The 15,053-nt window shown below is 48.3% G+C and overlaps 1 protein-coding gene across 4 annotated transcripts in view; it reads right to left on the reverse strand.

Annotated features, from left to right (window-relative positions):
- SRGAP3 (SLIT-ROBO Rho GTPase activating protein 3) overlaps nucleotides 1-15,053 on the reverse strand; it is a 125,476-nt gene that overhangs the window by 78,964 nt on the left and 31,459 nt on the right. The window lies entirely within an intron of this gene.

A 15,053-nucleotide genomic window follows, 5' to 3' on the forward strand; every position in this document is an offset into this window, starting at 1 on the left:
GACACCAAGCATACAAGAGCACCGAGTTTGGCTTAAGATGTAGGTAACGTCCACTCCCCGTGGCCAAAAGGTGCTGTAAATAAGCCTGGGGAACATCACAAAGCATCCACGAGGCAGCCAGGCTGGGGAGGGGCTCCCTGCCACACTGCCCATCCCTCACCTCCTCACCCCGTGCACAGCACCAGGCTGAGCCCCACTCCCGGCGGCCACACCGTGATCCCAGCTCGGCTGGACAGAGCATGGGGGGTCCCACATGGCCTGCCCTGACTGCTGCAACAGGACAGCTTCAACCAGGATCTCGCCCACAATCCTGCCGGCCGCAAGCCCTCTCACCAGACAGAGTAACAACTGATGGCAAAACTGGCCCAGTTCATCTACCCAGAACATTATCTCTTTGGAAGTACAAAGACTCCTGAAAAAACAAGGTTTCGCTCAAAACAACATGCTGGGACTGAGCCGCAGCAGGGCCAAGGTTGAACTGTTTTCCTGAGTGTGCACCAGACACTATCACTAGACCCCCCTGAGTCCCTGGAGGTGGTCTGCCCAGTCTCTCTCACACTCCAGCTCATAGGATGAAAGAAGCATTCAAAACCAACACAATTATTTCCATCAGCCTCTCCTCTCCATCATGACAGCACTCTACCAGTAGCAGCAGCAAGACTGTTGCTTCTTTTTAGGTCTGTCTGAAACACCCTGGAGATGCTCAGCCCACCTTTACCTGGAGAGATCCTCCTCACACGAGCCACTGAGCAGCCCCTCGTTTTACATAGAGAGCAAAGGAAGATGAGGGCAGTTTCTCTATGCCTGAAACAAAGATCAGAACTGAGGTGGTGACAATGAAGTCTTGAAATAATTAAAAATAAGCTGGGCAAGCACTTAAGAACAAGGAGCCAAAGCTCTCCCACCAAAGGCCACTGTGGCAGCAGATCTCACATGTTGCTCTTAATGCACTCCCGTTTTCTCTCCTCCTGACCCACGCACAGGATGGCGGCCACTTCAGCTGGCAAGGTGATGGCATTCATCACAAACTTCTGTATTCTAAACCTACAGAAGTTACTGACAGCGCATTCCCCTTACAGCCTAACTCTGGAAGCACATCTGTAAGTAGCCAGCCTGGCTCATGAAGAGGCACTACCCAGCAGCAAGGAAGAGTAAGTGTTTGGGTGAAGCAAAGCACCCAGTTTTCTTCCATTTGCAGACATCATTGCCAAGCTCGACAACAATGCCCTCCATGGACAGGAAAGGGAGAAAAACCAACACAAACCAGTGTTTATTCTTAACTTTAGAGCTTCAGGACCAAAACTTTCCACGGATAAAGACTGTCTGACAAATATAATGGTATGTTGCAATTATGCTACATTTAAAAACAGAAACAGGCCTTCAAACCACACGCACGCACCAGATGGGAAGCGTAAGTCTAACGTCCAGGAGAACCGGCGGTGGGAGCACCCAGACCAGACACCCACGGGCACTTCTGCCCTTGGCTGCAGCTTCCCCAGCCTTGGGAACACCGACCGCAGCAGAGCGGCCACCTCCCCTGAGGCCCTTGGTGTGGAGCAGGGTGTTGTCAGGGGAGAACGTGGTCTGTCCTTTCTGGGACCAAGGAAAAGGCAAACCCACTCCCAGGAGAAAGCCTCACTCGAGGAGGAAAGGCTGCCATGCCATCGAAGCAGGCTGGGAAACAGGAGACGTGCCAGGAGCAGGATGGCTCATGCTACCTGGCTGCTATGCTTTATCATAGACAAAAAGCTCTTTTGATATTGCCTATAAAAATTAGCAAAGGGAAATTATTTGGTAAAAAATAACTTTAAAAGCTGAACTCCAGACTCAAAATCTCTTTTCCTAGTAAGACAAACAAATTCAAGTGTGGACAGAAAACACCCAGATAAATCCATAAGCAAAACTGGTCCTCAAGTGCATGTACTGCAAATTTTTCCATGGGGCGTCGGTTGCTCTCACACACTGTCTAAACATCAACCCCTAATGAATTCAATGCGCTGATGACTACACTGTTTTCTAAAGAATTTGGCAAGATGTTCAGCATTATTAGAGAGGAGAGGGAAAAAAAGCAGAATTTAGTCATTTAGTCTTCCAATAACTGAAGAAACATCCCAGTCCCATCAGGGTAACTACGGACACTTCCGCCAGAGGCAAGATGATGACACAGGAAGGACTGACGGAAAAGATGGCCAAATCCACACATCTGAATCTGAACTTCCCACTGGAACCGTCTGGGAGTTAGAGTTGTTCTGACACACACGCAGGATCCTGCAGTTTTTGCTGGTCGCTCAAGAACAGAGCTGGCAGGCAATGATCGGTCGTCTTGCAGCACGTCTCCTCCAAGCAGATCTCTGTCAGAGCCACAGGAGTGTAAGCGGGGACAGACATTGACTTCAGCACAGAGCCCAGCTTTAGACATAGGTCCCACCTTGCTTAGTCTCGCCTACAGACCAGGGCTGATGGACAGAACTTCTGCTTCCTGGTCCACCTGCAGATCCAGTCTTCAAAGAGCAATTTTCAGCAACTGAGCAGTTGAATTCTGCATGGTAACATGAGTTTTACCTTCACCATAAGGTCTCCTCTTCAATTTCCGTCTCTAACAAGTTTTGGCCAAAGGTTTTGTGAACAGTATAGGAAAGCCAACCACATAATAACTTAAAAAAACAGGTCAGGACACTGAATTATCCAAGTAGAACATTTTGGCTTTTCAGAGTAAATAATTCTGTTTGGAGAATAATTTTCCTTCTTCCTTAACAAAAATTGCCATATCAGTTAGCCAGAAATGACTCAGGATTTTGCAACAAAACTCTGGCACAGAAAGTACGTCTCAAAACCAGACTGCAACATAGCAAGCAGGAACAAGAGAGTGCCAGTGAGTGTGCGAGTGTCCCTTCTTCCTGGGATGTGCAGAAGGAGGCAGAACATCTGACAGAGCACATGGACCAGATTTACAGTGTAAGCATAGGCAGTGGATTGGCAGATCTGTCCAGGAAGGGCATCCACTGTAATGAGAAAGGACAGTGCTTGCAACACTGCAGAATGGCCGTAGGTGATGGCCCGCAGGAGCACACTGTGGGGCACATGGTTCAGGCTGCCCCTGTGAAGGGCCCGCTGCCCCAGAGCTCCCTCCTCCAGAGGCTGACAGACCTCCACTGTCTGTCTGTCTCAGATATACGAGATTCACAGCAGTGCTGGGGACAGCAGCGATGGCGGTGGATGAAGCAGCCATAGATACACAGTTGAAGCAAGGAAAACATGGGACCCAGGTAACAAACTCGACAGCCGCTGTCAATACTAGTTTTGGCAGAAAGCATTAAAAATAGAAATTATGGTAAAAATCACAATATAAGTAAGTAATGCAATACCCTGAGTCCCTTACTCACCACTGCAACTAGCTAGGGTCTACCATTAAGAGTCAGGAAAAATGTGATACAGTCCACCTTAAACCACCACCAGGATCGCTCCAGTGCTGCTGAAGGCAGAATCCAGCCCTAAGGAACTGCAGCAAGAACACATTTAACTAGTCCCCTAAAATACACCTTTTTACAGCCACCTCTGAGCAGTACAGAACATAAGTTAGTGGAGACGCGACTGGTTAAACGGAAACAAGCAAAGGCAAGGAGGAACCAAGTGAGAAGTGAAATCAGCCCTGGCATGCAAGAGCTGGAACAAACCCAGGGGCTCTGTGCGGATGGCAGCTCTGCTGGAAACGATGCCCTGGCCAGCTCAGGGGCTGCGTGGCCAGGAGGCACCCGGCCAGCCCCGGTTCGCAGGGGGGACCAGGTCTGGGGAGCCTGCTCCAGCCAAAAAAAATATCTGCAGCAACAGAGGAGAACCTGTTTCCACAGAGTGGAATTTCAGCAGAGCTTTGCACTTTTCAGGCTATTTAGCCGTGGTATCTGAGCTAGCTTTCTCAGACCCAGACTGGGGTAACTCCCGGCGCTGCCTGGCACTCAGCACAGGGTCTGTTTTATTTCACTCTGTACCACAGAAACTAAACAAATTAACCCAAACTGGCTCTCTTCCCTTCCTCTCTCCAGGAAGAGAAGTGTGTGCACAGCCAGAGTCCACGCAGCAGGTATTTACCCAGGTCCTTGTCAGGGAGATGTTGGAGATGTGGCTGACCCTCACTTTCAAGCTGTGGTTTACCACAAGTTGCCGCTGGGACCAAACAAGCTCTGGGGGCTAAATTTAGGCAGCAGAAATGCATATTTTTATGTTTTCTCCAGCTTTGCAAGGAGACCAGCCAGAAGCAGGATTAGGGTTCCTCGGAGAGCAGCAGCAAAGCAGGTTATCACCAGACACGGCTGCACTCACAGTGCCTCAGCCCCCATCTCTCCGGCGGCTGCCTGCCAAGGGCAGGTCGGGGAATAAACTGAGCCTTGCAGAGGCCCCAAGCTGTGTGGGTCCCTCAACCAAGGATGCACATCAGGAAATCAGCCCAAAGTGCACCCCACATGCCAAGGTATCCAGTCTCCTTGGAACGGCACCCAAAAAACACAGGCTGTGCTGACAGACTTCCAGCCTTTTTCTGCCTTTCTCCATAGTGGAGGTAAGTGCTGAAAGACTCCAGGAGGAGAAAACTGCAAAAGCTATTTGGTCACATGTGGTTTTTGCCATGTCAGCAGATACATTAGCCAGACACTGCACACTGAACAAAGTTAGCCTTTATCGCTACCACCCTGGAGTGCATAGGGAAGGAGCAGCGCAGCTCTTGGTCGAGTTAGAGCCCCATGCCTGCCAAACACTGCGGTGTCTTCCATCTCCAAGCTCTATACAAAAGAGGAGACAGAGAATAACTCCCCAAGACACACAGTGGGAGCACCGCGGTCACACACCCTCCACGTCCTCCTGGCGAGAGCACTGCCTGCGACTGGGCAGCAGGGCCAGACACAACAGCCTGGAAAGCTGCAATAAATGAGTGAGCGAGCTAAAGAAGCAATGCTGGAGCGTGGACAATGGATCACAAAAACCCCATTGGCATCGCCAGAAGCACTGTAATGGGGGAATGGGCACAGAAAATGTAACCACAGTGCATTTGCTGTTGACTTTCCCTTCGGCCGCTCCTGTCTGTACAAAAAGCTGCTATCAAACTGCTGTTTCTTCTATGCTAACAGTATGTAGACATCTCTGATTAAAACTGAAACAAAAGTTGGCATCATTAATCTGAAAATCTAGCATCATTCTTTTTCTTAAAGTTATTTATAGTTGCAGTTTTCCCTCTACAATTAAAAAGAATACATCTTCTCTTCATGGAGTCTTTCATAGGATCTTTTAAGAAAGCATAAAATGAAAAACCAGTAGGTAAATGGGAAAACCAGCAGGGCCAGGCATGCCAGAGGAAGAGTAAACATGAAAGCTTTCACTGCGTCCTGCTCTGTTCTACCCTGGCATTCAGAGTAAAACAAGATGAAAACACTCCCTAAGGCAAGGCCACCAGGCATGGCACCTCCCAGATCTCCAGCCAGACTGGGACCCCTCCTTGGAAGACCAGAATTGGATGCACACACCCAGACAGGCTGCAGCCCGTTGGAAAAATAAATGGGATATGAAATGTTTGTCAGATTGCTAAATTTGACTGGTCTCTCCACTCAGTACGGTATTTTTCCATCTTTTTAAAAAGATAAAAATATAGTTTTCATTCTATTCCGCTATGTCTTTGATTTCTAAAGAGTCTCCATTCCACATTAACAACTTTAAAAGGGCCACATAAAGCTCGGTATAATATCACTGTCAGTAAACCTCAAAAAGCCATATCTCAAATGGAGGTATCTGCATGGAAGTCAGAAAGCAATTAAATGAAAACTCAGGCTCTTTTCATCAAAAAACATGGCCACAGTTTGCACGAAATTCATTGCCATATGTAAAAATGGACACAAGGCCCTCAACCCCTGACACCAAATCTAAGAGATGAGGTGGGAGCTCAGAACAGGACTTTCAGATTTTTGTGTTGGGTTTTTTTTCTTTTAAAGAAAGCAGGAGCAAGAACATACATACAATGTCCCCTGAATTTAGGGATAAGCAGTATTTAAGAAGCAGGTCTGCTGTTGCAAAGCTAAAAAAAATTAGGCAAGCATGGATACTTAGGATGTACTTTATAATCTCTCCATGAACATACAGACCCACTCTTAACAGATAATTCTTTCTTGTGGAGAGTCTTCTGAGAGCAGACGATGACCAAGTTCACGTAAAAACAAAAAGTATTATCTGCCCTCACTATTCATAACAATCTTTGCACATCACCAGTGATTTAAACTGTCCCTGACTTCTTCCCATCAGTTGCATCCACACTTGTGCTCCCACCCCTTGACATGTAACCATCACAGGCTCCAACAGCATCACAGGCCACAACGCCCAAAAAGAGATACTCAAAATGGTATAACATGGACATAAGCAAAAAACTCTCTTGCCCTGCTTCTTCCATTTTCAACCCCAAATTCCTATCTGAACACAAAATAGGGAAACTCTTTGGAGAAGCAGCAGTCTCTGGCAGCCTAAAGGAAGGTCATGCTCATCACAAAACTCCGATATCACCGGTTTTTGCAATGGGCAGTTACTGCAAAAAGGAAGGTTAAAATGGTGCAATTGCATAGAAGAAATTGTTCAGTGAGAGTCTCGTAAGAGGAAGCCGAGTCAGCTGCTCTCAAAATGAAGCCTCAAGTCAAAGCCCACACACAATAGGACTTCCCTCACGAGGAAGAGCAGCCACTCACCCCAAGGCAGCAGCAGACTCCAATCCTAGATCATTCTGAAGTCTCTGCAAACCTGCTCGTGGGCACAGGTGTCCGTGCCCAGTTAGGGCTGGCTGTCCTGTGCCTGGCGATCAGGGACATGGAGAGAAGCCCGCACCAACCTGACCATGAACCACAGGGCCTTACACCAGTACAGGACAGCACCGGGCACCCCCCAGCACACCTCTTAAGGTCAGCAGAGCTGCGCCATAGGTACCCTGTAAGCACAGACAACAAAATAAAGACGAAGTGCAACTGACAAGAATACGGCCTACCACAATGAATTAGTTAAATTTTGAACAAAGCCAGAACAGTAAGCAAACCCCCTACTGCTGTCCTCTAGAGATCGCTAATGACCCATTCCAATCACACCTAGTAAACATACCTGCTTTATAACTCTATTGGAGTTGTAGAGTCTGTTTTCTGCACGTCACTGTCTTGGCACCTCTACTTGACTTTTATACTCTTTCCTTTATTTAATTAACCGATCCCTCTAATTGCTTGATTTCTCCATATTTTCTTCCCTTTAGTCCTCCTCTTTCTAGATTTTGTGAGGGTTGGGCACCCAGCTCTAAGGAGAAATCCACATAAACCACAGCAAAAGGAACTGTTCTTCCTGCATGAAGGAGAATGAGCATTCTCTGCCACCAAGGGATGTTCTGCATAAAAACCTGACAACGCACAGTGTGCATTCACGTACCAGCAGCCCAAGCATCCTCTGGGAATTACAGCAAAGTTACACACAGGCTGAACTGGCCACATCTGTCTCCACTTTTGTCTGACCATGAACCACACCGAGGAAGTAAATTTCATTTACTGCCCGATATACCCTGTTGTTTGGGCTACACAGCCCTGTATTGATTACACTGATACACTGGGAGGGATAATTTATAGGACTGAGGTGGAGTGAGCCCAAGGAAATACTCAGCAACACAAGACTTTGGTGTGGTCTGGGGTTTGGTGTTTTTTGGTTTGTGTTGGTTTTAAACAAGCCAAACTTCAAAGAGGTCCGTTCCAAGCCTCCAGCATCCAGACGCTCCTGGCAATTCTCTGCTGCCCGGGTCTCTGGGGGGATCTGGCCTCCGCCTTCACCTTGTGTGCCACCAGCCAGGGGCTTGCCCAAGTGAGCCCTGTCCCCAGCTGCTGCCTAAGCAGGCGGGAAAGAGAAACAGCTGGCTTCCCTGGGTTCGTTCCTCCTCTATTTTCTGTTAGGAATACAAGGAAGATGCAAGAAATCAGTAAGAACCGGTTAAAGCATTAAAAAGAGCCAAGCAGATCTGTTGTTGTGTTTGGTCAAGATTTAAGAAGAACAAAAGGAAGTTTCACTAAAACAGATGGTGTGTTTTTCCTCCAGAGAAAACAGATATTCCGGCCGCCCTCCCGCCCCAGGCTCCATCAGCTCCAGAGGCTTTATCTGCCCCTCTCCAGCATGAAAACCCCAGCGCATTCAGAGCGGGCTTTGTCTCTGTGGGATCGGATGGAGAAAGTCTTTTCTACACTGAATGCCCCTAAATGACGTAACCCGGAGCTCTGTGTTTTGGGGCTATTGAGATGCAAAGGAGAATGCATTCAAACTCAGAGAAAGAAAGAGAGCTGTACAAGAATGTGAATCACGCCCTGAGTCATTGAAACGGAATAAAGGAGAAGATCATTAAATGGTTCACTCCAGCACCTCACATTCCTTAATCCAGACATGGAAAGATTTCACAGATCATTAAGAGAGCGGAGCTTTACAGTCAGTTACTAGAGTTAGCCTTGGGTATCCGCAGGAGCTACCGAACTTCTTATACAGCAGTGACAGGATAAAATATTATACACAGAAATCAGACCAGATTATTCAGCAGCACCTTCTGGCCTGAAAAAATCTGTGCATTCATGGATCCACTGAAGCAATTCTCTTCCAGGCTAATGCTTTACACCTCTACATGCATTAAAAATATATAATAATTCCTTAAAGAACTTTTCATTTAATATCTCAAAGCATCCTATAAATTGTAATCATATAAGCCTCAAAATCTCTGAGAAGGAGGGAAGGATAGCCACACTAATTTTATGGATAGGTTAAAAAAAGTCTTTCCTCGGACTTCTCTGCCACTGCTCTGTCCCTCACCATGCCATTCTGCAGTGGAAACGAGCTTGAACTTCACTCTTACAATCTGAGAAGGACACAAAAAATGGCAAATAAAAACGAATTGCAAAACAGTAGACTCAAATTTGGGAGTGTGTAGAAATCGGCATGTCTGACAACAACAGTTGCCCAATTTCTTGTATTTGCTTGATTTAATGTTCCTAAAAATATCACGGGCAACAGATTCCCTAAAGTCTGCACCCAGCACGGACGTGCCCAGCACTCCCCAGTGCCACCACCTCGGTGCCACCGCGTTGGGTGTCACATCCCTTCCTAGGCCGTGGAGGGAGACCTCCACCCCTATCAAGCTCTGATGCCTGCCTGCCTCACCTCTCCTGCTGCCCCCGCCAGAGCACGATCGAGTCAGGAAGAGGACAACCCTAGCTGAGGACAACCCTAGCTAAGAAAGGCTCGTGAGGTTTCCTGAGTTCAAGGCCAAGATTGGATGTGCTCCAGGTGAGTGCGTCCCAGCTAACACCCACTGCAGCCAGCGAGCTGGTCTCTGCTGCTGGGATCCTCAGCTCATAGACCAGCACAGCTCCTCGGACTGCAGAATAAATTTACACCCCGGAGGGTCAGTGGAGTCAGCTGCTGCAGGCACAGGAGGGGCACAGGCAAGGCTGCCGGAGCACACACCAGCTCCTCCGAAGGCATCCCCAGGCTACCGAGCAGCCCACGCACCATTTGTTCAGGGGCCAGGCAGTTTGGCAGGGCATCAGCTGCCTTTACTCTCTAGGGCAGAGGCTTATTACTTTTAAAGAAAAACAATCACAGGCAATAGCCTCAAAGCTGTGCATGAGGAGGAGAGCGTGCCGCAGCGTAACAAAGCGGTGCTCCAGTCCTACTGCTCTGGGTGGATCCGAGGGTCCCATTGCAGAGGCTGAGCCCAGTACAGAGCACTACAGAAGAGGAAGATAAAACGCAGGGAAAGTCAACATGCAAACCATGTTAGAGGGGAGGTTTAAGCAGCCCTGAAGTGTAGAGAAGCCTGAGAAGGACTGCCCAGGAGAAGGTTAACTGTCAGACTGTGTAACCAACCACCAGAGCACTCCAGATTCCTGGTATGAGGAATTCTTTGGAAGGTAACTTATAGATCTTATATACTTGCCTCTCCATACAATCCCTCATTCTCAGTGGGTGGAGCACCACACATACTTAAGGCTGCCCAACACTTCCCATTATAAGTGAAAGAATGAATGAGACTACCTACGAACACCCCATATACACGCTGCCTGTAAATACCAATCAAATTGCACAAGACCCCAGTTGTTTTCAAGTCTGTGGCAAGCATAGATACCTCGTGCATTAACTCACAGCTCATCCAGATCCCAAGGACTGCAACAACTTTTCCTCAGGGCACCAAAGTGTTTCCCCATTCAGAGTTTCAACATCCCATGACCCGTGAAGGGCTGAAGGCCACGCGTGGGATCAGCTGAGTTCATGTCCTGAGCCCGGTGGGGACTCCGCCTCTGTGCACCAAGGAGGAGAGACCAGCAGGAGCAATGCCAAGGATGGGACCAGCCCCTCCTCAGCAGCTCCCCAGATCACCCCGAGGCTCTCCAGCTATGGCACTGTGCTGTAAGTCTGGAAGAAAAGTAGTGGTAAGAGCAGTCACTTTGAATCTCAATTAAAGTGAAACCTCCCACTGAAATGCCTGAATCAGCAGCTTTGTAGCACAGACTCCTTAGACAGGAAGGTAATGGGTGTATCTTTCAGGAGAAGGGTTAAACCAAATCACCTGGAAGTATAACGGCTGAGCACAGAGGGAAAGCCTGGGATGGGATGGTACCAAGGGACACGTTTAAGAAAATTATGCCTCCAGACAAAAACATCCTGTGCATTTCCAGGGGCTGACTGTGCTTCACTTGAAGCATGTCCTGATCACCTAGAAACACTGCTCTTCCATGTCCTCCCAGTTAATGATCCCCACTGTGCCTTCACAATTCCAGCTCAGAAGAGAGGGGCTGAAGACAAGCACAGGGTGCTGTGCCTGCTGCCTTCATCAGCACAGGATGGGAAAGCCTCAGCTGCTGCCAGGGGTCAACGGTGCTGCTTCCTCCGAAGCCTCAGAAGAAACCAGCCAAACGTCAGCCCAAGGCTGACGCTCCTCTTCACTCCTCCTCCATTCCCAGAAAAAGCATAATATTGAAATAGCAAGGGAGAACTATGCCATGACCACTGAAAGTACATTGTCCTTGGATCCAGCCAGCTTGGAAACTGCAGAGAGAAACCATAAAGATAAGAAGGAATTTCACCTTTCGGTGCCTCTGAGAGGCGAGAACCAGCACAGCCCTCCCCGATGTCTGCGAACCCAGCCTCAGACTGCGCCAGCATATGCAGCTCCGGCACGGGAGAGAGAGGGAGGGGAGAGACCTGCTTTAGGCTTTGTAAAACCAAATGAAATACGGTTTTGATTGGGGCCCTAACCAATGCTCATCCCAGGGGTACAGACATCACACGGGCAGCGGGGACAGCAGTGCTGCCTGAGTGGGGGCCAGCCCTCGACTGCCACGCAAGAACAGAGACCCCTCATGTCCCCAGCTGCAGCTCTGGGCAGCCGCTGATGTCAGGGGCAGCCAAAGGACACCTCGCACACCAGATACGGCCCGCAGGCCTCCGAGCACGGTCCTTATCACAGAGATGCAGTTAAAAAAAATGACTGATGGGTTTTCTTGATCCAAACCAGCAGACCCTTTAAACAAAGGGGAAAACTTCCTCCAGGATGGACAGTCAGCACAGACTGCAGTGCTGCACTCTGCAGGAGTTTAATATTCAATGAGACTGTTTTACTCTCAAAATTGGGCTGGGTTGGGTGCCCATTCTCATACACAGGTCTATTTTTAATTGAATTCCATTTTAGGGTGAAAAAAGACCTGCTGTACCTTACCACTGCACAGCAGAAGGACCGCATGGATATTCAGAAGGTGAAGAACACACAACAGAGAAGCCAACAGCTGTGGGGAGACCGTGTCCAAAGGGCCTTCCCTACCAGACAGGATCCAGCCAAATAATTCACAACTTCATCATAATTCATTATCTGCTACAGACCTGGAGCGTGTTTCAGGCTGCAGACAGCTCAACTTGAGGCTAATAATATGCATCGTGTTGGGATCACTGGATTGTGCAGCTGCCACCCACAAAGTTGAGATAATCGCCTTCGCTTGCTTCATTTCTGTGAGAGTCATCACATCCTCTGGTATGAAGTGATCACATTACTCCCTTCTAAAGGAGGGAAAATCAGTGTAAAGCACATTGTCTCCTCTCACCATTTTCCCCACCATTCCAGGCTTTATTATTAGTGCACGCAGAACCAGATGGTTATAGATAAACAATACAAATGAAACACAAAAATAGCCTGTTGTAGTACAAGGGTGTTAAATTTCCACCCACAACATCAGAAAAGGCACTGGCGCTACAATGGTACTCCGGCAGCTCACGAGAGGCAGCGAGTCAGCAGGCAAAGGCAACTGATGGGCACCAATGTATGTGGCTTTCTCCTGAAGTACCATCTGAACAGAAAGTGCTCCCCACAGCTACAGCTCCGGCTCAAATCAGCTGTCTCTGCAGGTGTCCGTCACTTCTAGAAAATAATCCCTCAAGTATTTTACTTTATTCCCTTGGTATGCACATAGCCAGAATTTCTGCCATGTCTCTCTGGAGAACTCTCCTGCCATGCTTGCCTTTTATCATCCATGCAAGAAAGGCAAGATCTGGAGGTAAGCATTCCTTCTGTTAAGGCACTGTTTAATAAAGAAAATACCTTCCTTTTCTGCTCACATTCAGATGTGCAGAATTCTCCAATTCTTTGCATTCATACCTGGTCATAACAAGGTAAAAATATGGGGCTTTCAGGTTGACTGAAGTACCAATCAGATAATGACTTAGTTTAAAAAAAAAAAAAAAGTAACATGTCATCCTAGCAGAGTAAAGCAATTATTTTTATTTTTTTATTTATTTGAACTGCTACCTACCTAGAAGCAGATCCAACCTTTGTTCTGAACTCCTGCATAGTGTCAGCTGGCACATGCCACTGCCTGACCCAGCATCCCCACCTCGGCTTTCCACTGGCAGCTTGGGCAACACGGCAACACGGCACCACGGGACGTCCTCCAGCAGCCTGTGCCCTTCGGGGGGTTTCATAGCCTTGTTTGAACCTCAGGCTGTGGACACATCTGCCTCTTCCATATAGCCCTGCTGTCACATTTCCCTTCTTTTATCTGAGACTGTGAGACTGCGAGACTGCACCTTACATCTAAAATACATCAGGAAAAAAAAGCAAGTCCAGGAACTCCCATATTAATTATTTGCAACTGCTTTATTTCAACTGCTGGCTGCCAGCAGAGACACTTGCAGGTAAATGTCAGACTGATGTACATCCACTGCCCCACAGGCTGCCGTGGGGATATGCTGCCTGAAGTTAACCAAGAGTCCAGTCCTTTGCACGCGACAGAGCTGGTGTCTGCTTTTTTAATAGGTTCCTCCTGAAGCAGATTGCTAATTGCTCCTGATTTTTGCTCTTCTAAAATAAGCTTAGACTGCAATCTGCATAGATGTGGCAGAGACTAATGAATTGCCCGCCCACCTGAAATTCAGACTTTAGCAAAACACAGAGGAGACAGAAGGCGTGAAATCGGCCACTAGCAACCCTCATTGTGCCACCGCCACCCCGTGCGGACACCCCACGCTCCGAAGATGCAATCCCACAATTTAGAGATTCAGAGGGATGTCAGGGACCCAACAACACAACGTGGAGCAAAGGGAGGAACACCAAACCGAGGTCAAAATTCACAGATTTCTGCACATCAGCAGAACTTGCTATTTGTGTCAGAGCCTGCGTGTGCCTGGAGGGTGCCGGAGCACCCAGGCAGCTGCCCACCGTTCTCCTCCTGCCTAGCTGGCAGAAGCCGTGGTGGCAGAGCCCATTCCCTGTGGCCGCTGGGCCCGGGCTTGGTCCCGCGGCCAGGGGCAGCCCCAGAGCCCACCCCGCAGCAGCGGCGCTCTGGGTGCAAGCGGGGGACACGCAGGGATGGTTCCAAATAAAGCAACAGATTTTTACCTGGAGCACTGAAAATGAAGACTAAAAGGAAGTGTGAGAAACCACATCACTGCATCACTGGAGCCAGAGTGGGGAAAACACAGGGAGCATGCTGGTGGGCACAAGCCCCTGGTAGTGGGGGAAATGGGGGATGAATTAAACTGTCAGCCCTGGTTTCTACCATTCGTTTAAAAAAAGATATGACTGCAGATGTCCACTCCAAGGGGCGAAAGGAAGCAATTATGTAAACAAATCTCTCTGTAAATAAACATCTCATAACACATTTCATGACTTTGTCACCAAATAATCTTCAATAGCAAGAGCACATCAAAACATTACTTTCCCTTTAATCTTTCTGAATCCTCAGCTGTGACTGTGACACCTTCAAGGCATCCCCACCATTTAGCACTAAGGCACGCTGCTCCAAAACCTCCGCCAGCCAGCACTGCTCTGCCTCTGCTTTCAAACACAATCCCACCACCAATTCCTCCATCTGCCACTCCGCAGGAGGATCAAAATGTTTCACACTCATTAAACTCTGTGATGCTCCCATGGACCAGAGACTCACCACCACATCAAGGTAGGGGAAACTCACACATGAAGCCTGTAAGCCCTTTATTTCCAAATTATCTGCCACATAAAAAGCATGCACAGTTGTATCCACACAGAGGGCCTTCGGTGAGTACCAAGCGACTCCATACATAAATCAGGTCCACACTTCCCTATTCCAGTTGCTGCACGGTCATGGCAAATACACACGGTGCACGCGTAAACTGGCACGCAGGTGGGCATACACACCATCTCACACAAATGGAAAAAGCTGACAAATATTCATGTCAAACTTGGGCCACCTCCACAGCAAAGGGGCAGTGGCATGGCAGGGCAGGACTGTTGTGCGTTACCTGCAAGGCCAGCGGTGCTCACCCTGCCCTGGGTCACTGCCTGGGTGAATTATCTCTCTGCCTACCCATGGAGAAGGACAACTGTTCTTACTTTCAACTCTTAACTATTTAACCTGGTGAAAAAACAACAACAAAAGAATAAACAGCGCAGATGCTTTCACCATAAAGAAAAGCCCTACAGCAAAGCAGGGGTAACAGAAAAGCAAATGTTTCCTCCAGACAAGTTCTTAGAAATTAAACCATTCAGTACACAAGGG

The sequence above is a fragment of the Strix aluco genome, chromosome 11, assembly GCF_031877795.1.
Source record: "Strix aluco isolate bStrAlu1 chromosome 11, bStrAlu1.hap1, whole genome shotgun sequence".
Taxonomy (NCBI): domain Eukaryota; kingdom Metazoa; phylum Chordata; class Aves; order Strigiformes; family Strigidae; genus Strix; species Strix aluco.